The sequence below is a fragment of the Martes martes genome (genome assembly GCF_963455335.1).
Source record: "Martes martes genome assembly, chromosome: 1".
NCBI classification, from domain to species: domain Eukaryota; kingdom Metazoa; phylum Chordata; class Mammalia; order Carnivora; family Mustelidae; genus Martes; species Martes martes.
In genome coordinates this window covers 211,234,833-211,245,561 of record NC_137888.1, presented here as the reverse complement: position 1 = coordinate 211,245,561, position 10,729 = coordinate 211,234,833, and positions in this window count along the sequence as shown.

Genomic DNA, 10,729 nt, shown 5'->3' with positions numbered 1-10,729 from the left:
GACAAAAGAACACAATATCTTGAATATCACTCAGCAAATATTTATACCCTGGAGTTAACTTTCCAAAAGATATTTTAAAAGAATAATCCGCTTAACTCATAGAGGTTTAACAGAAGGAGAAAAGTTACAAATGGATGCTCTTTGTCAATATGGATACTTCACTCACCAGAACAGGCTGACTTGGCATCTGGATCCATGGAGGTTCTCCCACTCCTAAGAGGCAAGCAGCCTGTTTATTGCTGGAAAATGTAGCAGCTTCTGATTCCCCTCTTGTGGAAGAAGTGGGTGGATAACCCAGAGCAGATAATCCAGAAGAGACATCTGGTCTCACATCCATAGTATTTAAGGAACTCCTGAATCTTTATACAAAAACACAAAAATGTGGGGTTATCACACTTGTCAGATACGGTTTGTAGAAGTAAAAACTGAACATATTCATGTGTGAGGGGTGGGATCTGCAGCTTCTATCCACAGTTTCAATGTTTCTTTCTCTCCCACTATTTTAACATCTTTGAATACATTCTTTAGGAATAGCAGTTTCTATGCACAAAAGTTTTCAAACATTTGGGGAGGGGGTGGGAAGGGCAGAGGGAGAGGGAGAGAGAGAATCTTAAGCAGGTTCCATACCCAGCATGGAGCCAGACACGGGCCTTGATCTCATGACCCTGAGATCATGACCTGAGCTGAATTAAGAACTGGCTGCTTAATGGGGCTCCTGGGTGGCTCAGTCAGTTAAGTGTCTGCCTCAGGCTTAGGTCATGATCTCAGAGGGTCCTGAAATCAAGCCCCACGTTGGGCTTCCTGCTGGGTGGGAATCCTGCTTCTCCCTCCCCACTCCCTCTGCTTCTGTTCCCTCTCTTGCTGTGTCTCTGTCAAATAAATAAATAAAATCTAAAAAAAAAAAAAATTGGATGCTTAACTAGCTGGACCACCCAAGTGTTCCTCAAACAATATTGATAGGAAAAAAATTAGAGATTCTTTATTGTTCATCAACAAGTGAAATCTAAAACATCTATTTACAGTTCTATAGCATATATCACATGACCATAAAGTTTATATTTTAAACATTTACATTTTGAGTCATTGTCAGTATATTTCAGATTATTTCAATGATATTATTTCCCTATGCTCTTGCCTTTTTTTAATTTCATTTTTTTCAGTGTTCCAAGATTCATTGTTTATGCACCACACCACACCTAACTTTTTAGTGTTCGTTTAGTCTCCTTACTTGACTTCCTTTGAATATTTCATTACTTCACTGTTCCCTCTATAATCTCTTTAGATTTGCAAATTTCTGTGAAGTTGTACTAATAATTGTGAATCCTTTATTAATATAGCTTGATATAACTATTTTCATGACCTCCCCTGGAAAACTACTATATTAAAACACTTTTAATCCTGTTTTTACCTTTTTACCATTACCGTTGTCATGCATTTTAATCTTACATTATTTTAATCTCTAGGAGACTTTTCTAGGCCAATTTTATAAAATGATATTCCATAATATTTTTTCTATATATTATCCTTTCTGGTGCCCTTCATTCCTTCCTGCATTTCCAGTTTTCAATATGGAATTATTTTCCTTTGGACTGAAGAACTCACTTTAGGTTTTTTCTTTTTTTTTTTTTTTAATTTGAGGCTACAAACAATTAAATTTTCAGCTTACATATCTCTTCAGGAATTTTTATTTTTCTGTTGGGTGTGGAAATCTGTTTCACAGGAGATTTAACACTTAAAAGTGGTTCTTGTTAATATCTTGTTTCTGTTGAGATGTCATCTGTCAACCGTTTTCTTGCTTATTTGGCCTCTGTAGTCTCTAAAATCTTTATTTCTTTGTTTTTTCAGACAATGGTGTGTAGGTGGTTATGGTTTCACTTGGTTTAGGGTGTATTGGGCTAATTGAATCTGTGGGTTGATGTCCTTCAGCAATTTGGACAATGCTTGTGTATCTTCACTTTTGATAACATTTCCTCCACTAGTTCTCTCTGCTTCCTTTTTAATCACATCCTACCTTTCTTCTAATTCGGTCTTGAGTCCATTGGGAAATGCTGTTCACCTCGTATTTCTGTTGGGATGTCTGCTCTTGAACCATATTCCAGTTAAGTAACACAGCCTTTTGGTCTAATCTTATCTTTGTTTATGTTCTAAATTTCAGATCTGAACATGGAACACAACAGTTTTCAGAAAATTACAGAAGAACAGCCTCACAACTGAGGAGGAAAAAAATTTCTTATGATAACAATAAAACACAAAATGGAAGGGAGAAAATTATAACTTGGCTTACACTAAGATATATTAGGCGCTACTTTGCATCAAAATTTACCAGGGAGAAGGGTTGGGATACCAGTGCGGGAGAGAAGATTGGCATTACATATCTGACAAAGTACATTAAACCAGAGAGTGTAAAGAGTGTGTAAAGAGTTTTATCAGATAAAAAATATATTCTGAAAACCCATTAGAAAGAAGATGTGGTCTATATATACAATGGAATATTACGCAGCCATCAGAAAGGATGAATACCCAACTTTTGCATCAACATGGATGGAACTGGAGGGGATTATGCTGAGTGAAATAAGTCAGTTAAAGACAATTATCATATGGTTTCACTTATTTGTGGACCATAAGGAATAGCATGGAGAACATTAGGGGAAGGAAGGGAAAATGGAAGGGAGGGAAATCAGAGGGAAAAACGAACCATGAGAGACTATGGACTCCAGGAAATGAACGGAGGGTTTTAGAGGGGAGGTGGGTGAGGGGATGGGTTAGCCCAGTGGTGGGTATGAAGGAGGGCATGTAGTGCATGGAGCACTGGGTGTTATATGCAAAGAATGAATCATGGGACACTACAGCAAAAACTAATGATATCCTGTATGGGGACTAATATAACATAATAATAAAAGAAAAATGGTAAAACACACACACACACCCAAAACCTTGAATAGGCACTACATAAAAGAGGAGAAACAAATAGTCAAAAAGGGGAAAATGTTAACCTCTTCAGCTTCAGGGAAATGCTAATAAGAACCACAGTGACTGTTGTATACACGGCAATTTTAGCTAAAAGGAAAGAGTAATGCCAAGGGCTGCCAAGGCGAGGCAGCAACCGATCATTCAAGAACAGCCGGTTGAGCCCTGAGGTCAGTAGGACCAATTCGGTCATTGCCTATTTGCCGGTTTACTTTGCAAAACTCCTTGACAGCACCCGCTATGGTGGCAATATGCACTTTCCGCTGTTCCCTGCACACAAACAGTCCCAACTTCAATGCGTGCGTGTCCACACACCCCCCCCCCCCGCCCCCCAGTACCTGGAGGTGGAGTACCACCGAGCTGGAAACCAGCCACACACTCACCCTCAGGAGAGCAGACACTGTCCACGGCAGCACGACTTCACGGAAAACAGAGGACACTAGCCAGGAGCCATCTCACAAATCTGATCTAACCCTCTCCCAAGACGGTGAATACCGTGTGGTTCCCTTCCCTGCCCATAAGACACTAAAGCTGGCAAGACGTCTCCATGGTGCTGTTACAGGTCAGGAGGAGCCTGCCTGGTGAGAGATACCCCAGTCTGACCTGAGACTCAATGGGGTAAAGCAAGGGGATAGAATCCTTAGACAATGTAGTTGCTGGTTTGGAGACCCAGAGAACTCGGCAACGGTGCAGTGAGTACCTGGGGATGGTGCGTGTGGCCAGCGACAACCTAACTAGAGTTGAGAGTCCCCGGGGCGGGGCTGTTTCTTGGTGCTCCCTTTGCCTCCCACTTCATGAGGGACCCTCGTAGCACTTACTTCCTGATCGCTGAGCCTGTTATCCAAAATTCCTCTTCCTTCCAAAAGCTGCCCCAAAGCCTGGATATACGGCCTCTCACACTTAGGTAAAACAGGCTGTGGCTGTTGCAGACCAGTTCCTCTAAAGAAAGAGCGAGAATCCAGATTTTTCATCTGGCATCACCTGATTTTAACATCTGATGATCTATTTAACTGCTCTCAGCCTGGATATACATTGGAATCACCCGGCCAGTTTACAACCACTGCGAACTGTATCCAGTCCTAGCCCTTTGCATTTTCTGATGCAAGATGCAGCCTGGTCTGCAGGAATTTTACAAATCCCCAGGGATCTACAGGACAGCCAAGGATGAGAAAGTACTCCTCTAGCTGCTTGGAGGCCTGTGGTCCTGGACCCTGACTTGTGTCAAACACACCTGGAATGTTTGTAATGCTGTGGGTGCCTGGACATGTCCCAGACCAAGTGTGTCACAATGGCCGTGGGAGGGGCCAGGACAGCAGAATTTATTTCTTATGAACTCTAAGCTTTTTGACTACAAGATGAAGGACGTTTTTCTCATCTCAGAGTTTCTCAGGCTTCTCAGCACATTAGAATTCCCTGGTAAAATTGGGAAGGACTGGATCTCGGGCAGGGTCAATTGTATCTGTAAGGGGTGGGGAAGGCAACAGTAATTTGAAACTTACTAGGTGACTTAAACATGCAGCTAACTGGGCCAGCCACAGCACTAAGTTTGGAGAAAGATGGATTCGTGGCCATCAATGAAGAAAGGGCTAATTAAATTACTCTCTGGATCACCTGGTATGAGTAGCTCCTTGAGATCAGTGACCTTGGGGATGGATGGCAAACTAGCATTTAATGGCCCAGAGGGCATGAGGAATTCAAAGCATGTGAAATTAGAATAGAAACTCTAGATTTTAGATAGTGGTTATCTCTACATGCAATGAGAGTGAAAAGGGACCAGAATATAAACATTCAGAGGGACTCATATGTATTTGTGATGTTCCATTTTTCTTAAGTATTGTGATGTGAACAGTAAACTGAGTACGTTATATTAAAATATTGTCCTGAAATTTTTCAAAATTTTGGAGAAGTAGAGATTAAAGAAAACCCAACTCCTATGTATCCATCATGTTACCTCAAAAACTGTCAACTCACAAATGATTTGGATGCCGTTCCCACGAGTGAAAGTGCAGCAGATTCCTCAGTGTATGATTTTACCCGTAGACATTTTAGTATCTCCTCAGGACAGGGGTCTTTAGAACAGGAACACAACAACAGCATCACCTACCAAAATTAAAATAAGTCCTGCCCATATCTTGTGGGTTTCCGAATTCTCCAATGGTCTTGTTTGTTTGTTCCCTGGTTTTACATTTCATTTGATTTAGGATCTCTGTAAAAGCCACAATTTGCTACTGTCTCCACAGCTCATCCATGTTGGGGTGGGGGTGGAGAAGGATGACGTGTGTGTGTGTGTGTGTGTGTGTAGTATTTCTAGAAGGAATGGGGTTGTATGTCTTGCAAAGCTTAACCCAATTTGGATTTTCTTTTTGCAATCCACGGTTTCACTTAACATTTAAATCTGACATCTGTTGTTCCAGGGGAATGACAGTTGGAAATGAAGGCTTGATTGTGTTCATGTTCTATTTTTTTTTTTTTTGAATACACATTTTATTTTTATTTTATTTTATTTTTTTTTAAATTTTTTATTTTAATAAACATATAATGTATTTTTATCCCCAGGGGTACAGGTCTGTGAATCATCTGGTTTACACATTTCACAGCACTCATCATAGCCCATACCCTCCCCAATGTCCATTTCCCCACCACCCTCTCCCGTCCCCCTTCCCCCCCGCAACCCTCAGTCTGTTTCTTGAGATTGAGTCTTTTATGGTTTGTCTCCCTCCCAATCCCATCTTTTCATTTTTTCTTTTCCTACCTCCCCCCAAACCCCCCCACCTTGCATCTCCCCTTCCTCATATCAAAGAGATCATATGATAGTTATATTTCTCCGATTGACTTATTTCGCTAAGCATGATGCCCTCTAGTTCCATCCACGTCGTCGCAAATGGCAAGATTTCATGTCTTTTGATGGCTGCATAGTATTCCATTGTGTATATATACCACATCTTCTTTATCCATTCATCTGTTGATGGACATCTAGGCGCTTTCCACAGTTTGGCTATTGTGGACATTGCTGCTATAAACATTCGGGTGCACGTGCCCCTTCGGAGCACCACGTTTGTATCTTTAGGATATATACCCAGGAGTGCAATTGCTGGGTCGTAGGGTAGCTCTATTTTCAGTTTTTTGAGGAACCTCCACACTGTTTTCCAGAGTGGTTGCACCAGCTTGCATTCCCACCAACAGTGTAGGAGGGTTCCCCTCTCTCCACATCCTCGCCAGCATCTGTCATTTCTTGACTTGTTAATTTTAGCCATTCTGACTGGTGTGAGGTGGTATCTCATTGTGGTTTTGATTTGTATTTCCCTGATGCCGAGTGATGTGGAGCATTTTTTCATGTGTCTGTTGGCCATCTGGATGTCTTCCTTGCAGAAATGTCTGTTCATGTCCTCTGCCCATTTCTTGACTGGATTATTTGTTCTTTGGGTCATGTTCTATTTTTTAGGAAGATGAATTCTTAGATGGGTTTGTGACCATCCCTCAGCAGTCAACTGATGTCTTGGAAGAATCTGATTTTGAAGTTAACAAAGATTCCTAATTCTATGGATCCCGTATGCCATTCGTGGTTGCAAACAGTGATATTCAAGTTATATTACCCTGTTTTCATTTATTACATGGAACCCTTATACTATTCTTTAAGCCTTCAATCTTCCATAGTAGAAACATAAATTTTAGTATAAATTTAAGTTGAAATTACCATTTATTTGAACATACTGAAAAAAAAAATCAGGTAGAGGAGGCTGCCTGCAATTCTTAGCTCCAAGTGGGTAAACTAACTGGCATCTTGTTCCAAACCAGGAGCACCTGTAGAAGAAAACAATCATGAGAATTAATGAAAAAGAGCAGAGAGCCAGCTGCACGGTCAGAGGCTACTGAGACAGTTTTTGTGAGGTGGGAATTTGCTGCAGCCCGGACTTAATTGCTGATCCAGAAGAAAGGAACCTCTTAGGGATCTGCTCTCCCCTAGTCAATTACACCTTCCCAGTTAATTAATTTCTTGCCTCTTGCTGCGGACTTTGGAGGCCGTTGTGGAAAAGAAGTGGATGAAATTTGAAATTTCAGAAGGGGTTGAAATTTGAGAAGAGGCGAAGGCCTGGGCCCTCTACGTAAAGCGGGTGTCCCAGGGCAAAGCAGAGCTGTCTGATGCAGGTGCCCAAGTGGGGGAACCACTGAGCTAAGATCCAGGAGCGACACCAGCGATAGAAGTGAGATGGGTGAACAATGAAGGGTTGTCGTGACCCAAGAAAGGGATTTAAAATCATTCTAAGCATAAAACTGGTGTGTAGCTCGGAAAATAGCAAGTCAAGGGCACTGGTGACATTTTACCCCCGGTGGTCATCTGTCTGTGACTGAAGACATCTGTCTTTGTCACAAGGTTGGGGGGAAGAGGCTTCCCACTGGCACTAGTGGGTGGAGGCCAGGAGCACTCTCTTTTTTTTTTTTTTTTTTACACTTTTTAAAAATTTCTTTTCAGTGTAACAGAATTCATTGCTTTTTTTTTTTTTTTTAAGATTTTATTTATTTGGCAGAGAGAGAGATCACAAGTAGGCAGAGAGAGAGAGAAGGAAACAAGCGCCCTGCTGAGCAGAGAGCCCGATGCGGGACTCGATCCCAGGACCCTGAGATCATGACCTGAGCCGAAGGCAGAGGCTTTAACCCACTGAGCCACCCAGGTGCCCCCCAGAATTCATTGTTTTTGCACCACACCCAGTGCTCCATGCCATATGTGGCCTCCTTAATACCCACCACCTGGCTCCCCCAACCTCCCACCCCCCGCCCCTTCAAAACCCTCAGGTTGTTTTTCAGAGTCCATAGTCTCTCATGGTTCACCTCCCCTTCCACTTTCCCTCAACTCCCTTCTCCTCTCCATCTCCCCTTGTCCTCCATGTTATTTGTTATGCTCCACAAATAAGTGAAACCATAGGATACTTGACTCTCTCTGCTTGACTTATTTCACTCAGCATAATCTCTTCCAGTCCCGTCCATGTTGCTACGAAAGTTGGGTATTCATCCTTTCTGATGGAGGCATAATACTCCATAGTGTATATGGACCACATCTTCCTTATCCATTCATCCGTTGAAGGGCACCTTGGTTCTTTCCACAGTTTGGCGACTGTGGCCATTGCTGCTATAAACATTGGGGTACAGATGGCCCTTCTTTTCACTCCATCTGTATCTTTGGAGTAAATACCCAGTAGTGCAATTGCAGGGTCATAGGGAAGCTCTATTTTTAATTTCCTAAGGAATCTCCACACTGTCCTCCAAAGTGGCTGCACCAACTTGCATGGCCAGGAGCACTCTTCATGTAGGAAGGAACATTAGGGTTCAGTGCCTAAGGCCAAGAAAGAATTCTTGAAACATCTTTGGTGCAAAAAGTGGCTTTATTAAAGCACGGGGACAGGACCCATGGGCAGAAAGAGCTGTGCTGGGGTCAGGAGGAGTGGTCCATTATGTGCTTTGAAGTTGGGAGGGAATTAGGGAGAGCCTGTCTCTAAGGAATTTGGAAGCAAAGTTTCGGGGACCTTCAGGGGCCTAGCTATTGGGGAAAGGTCATTTATTACCATCTAATAACACCTTAGCCACGAGAACTTTCAGATGTGTATCCGGGGTCATATGCTTGCAGGGTGACTGCCAACCCTTATCTTGGGGAGGGTTAGAGATAAAGGAAATTTCTAAAGGAATTTTTATATGTTAAAGCAGACTTACAGGATCATGGGGGGCCCCCTCCCCCGAGGTCGGGCTAGGATTATCTTTCGCCTTTAGCAAAGGGTCACCCGGGGGGCGGCAGCTGAGTCCCTAGAAGAATGTCTCTGTGGCTATTTGCCCGCTACCAGCACTCCTCAAGGGGCTGTAGGGAGGGAGGAAATTTTATGATCTTTCTTCTGCCTGTTTCCCGCCTCACTCTCAAGCATCACAAAGCAGTTAGGCAGCCCCAACGGTCCATAGCGCAGGGTCTGGGAAAACCGACTCATGACCAAGGATTCAAACGCTGGCGCCTCTCAGGGCAAACCCTGACGGAGCCTCAGCAAGCGCCCTAAGGGGCAGAGGTTGGGACAGGTGGCGGCCACCACGGCCACCTCGCTGGGGCACACGGTCCCACACTTTGCACTCCGGCGCTCCTCCCGCAGGGCACCGCGGCCCTCTCCTCCGCCTCGACCTCCCGCGAGCCCAGCCTCTAGGCTTTCCGCCCCCCAGGACCTCTCCGTCCTTCCCCGGGAGGGCTGGGCTCAGGTCTCCCCCTGCTTCTCGCCTCTTTCCCTCTCCCGGGCGCATATACCCCGCCCTTCGCCGGACTTCGGCTCCTTCCGCTCACCTTCGGCTCTTTCCGCCTATCATCTTCGGCTCTTTCCGTGCAGCGTCGCCTCCCTCCGCCTCTCCGCCCTCTCCGATTTCGCCGCCACCGTTCGGCTCTTTCCGCCTCTCCCCGCCACGCCGGGCTCTGGCGGGGGGTGGTGGTGGGGGGCCTCGCTGGGTCCACTCAGGGGCTTCTGTCTGTTGGCAGAGGTTCGAATCCACGTCCCGGTCATCGTGGTATGGGCGCGCCACTTTCCCCACATCCTGGCTATTAACATAATAAACTTTTAAAACTTTCTAATTTTTTTAATGTAGGAAACTTAAAAAAAAATGTTCCCAACCTGATACACGAAAAAAAGGAATCTCTGTGTTTTATTTTGTATTTTTCTTTTGGTGGGTTTAGTTGGGAATCCTGTCTTCTGTTGAGACTTCTATATTTTCTGGGAGCTCTGCTCCAGCATATACCGATTCTTCAATGGATTCTTGGTCTTTTCCTTTGCTTGGCAGGATTTCTCTAATATGAATAAATTAGCTTTTGGTGATGAGTTACCAATGTTTTCCTCTTTTAACATTTTTTTTCTTTTTTTTGCCTTTAGTTGTTGCCAAGCAGATTTTTATTTTTTATTTTTAAAGATTTTATTTGTTTATCTGACAGCGAGAAGAGGGAACACAAGCAGGGGGAGTGGGAGAGGGAGAAGCAGGCTTACTGCCCAGAACGGAACCCAATGCAGAGCTTGGTCCCTCCTGGGATCATGACCTGAGACAAAGGCATATACTTAACCCACCGAGCCACTCAGGCGCCCCACCATGCAGATTTTTAAAAATGAAATCAAAAGTGTCAATTTTTATTTCTTCTTGTTTTATGTATAGTTTTAAAAGACCATCTCTCCTTTGAGATATTTATAAAATATTTACGCTGTGGTTTTTTTCCTGGACTTTCACAGCTTCAGCTTTCATATTTGAATCAAATATAATGCTTATGACACAGACCAGCTCGTGGTTCCATCAGGATTCTCGAAAACAATCCACTTTCCCTTTCCTGACTTAGCACATCACTGGCACTCAGATTATTATGAAAAATTTTCAAGTATGGAGATACTTTGAAAGAATTTTACAGTGAACACCCATGTTGCAGACTGAATTCTGTCCCCTCATGTTCATATGTTGAAGTCCAAATCCTTGGTGCCTCATAACATGACTATATTCAGAGGTCGGGCCTTTCGAGAATTGAGATTTAATTTTTTTAATTTAATTTTTTTTTTGAGAATTAAGATTTAAATGAGGCCATTAGGATAGGCCCAGATTCAATCTGACCAGTGTCCTTACAAGAGGGAGATTAAAACATACAGACCAAGAGATGACAGGAGCTCACGCACTCAGAGGGAGGAGCCCGTAAAGAGGTTGCAAGAACGTGGTCAGCTGCAGACCAAGGGCAGAAGCCTCAGGAGAAACCAGCTCTGCTGGTACCTTG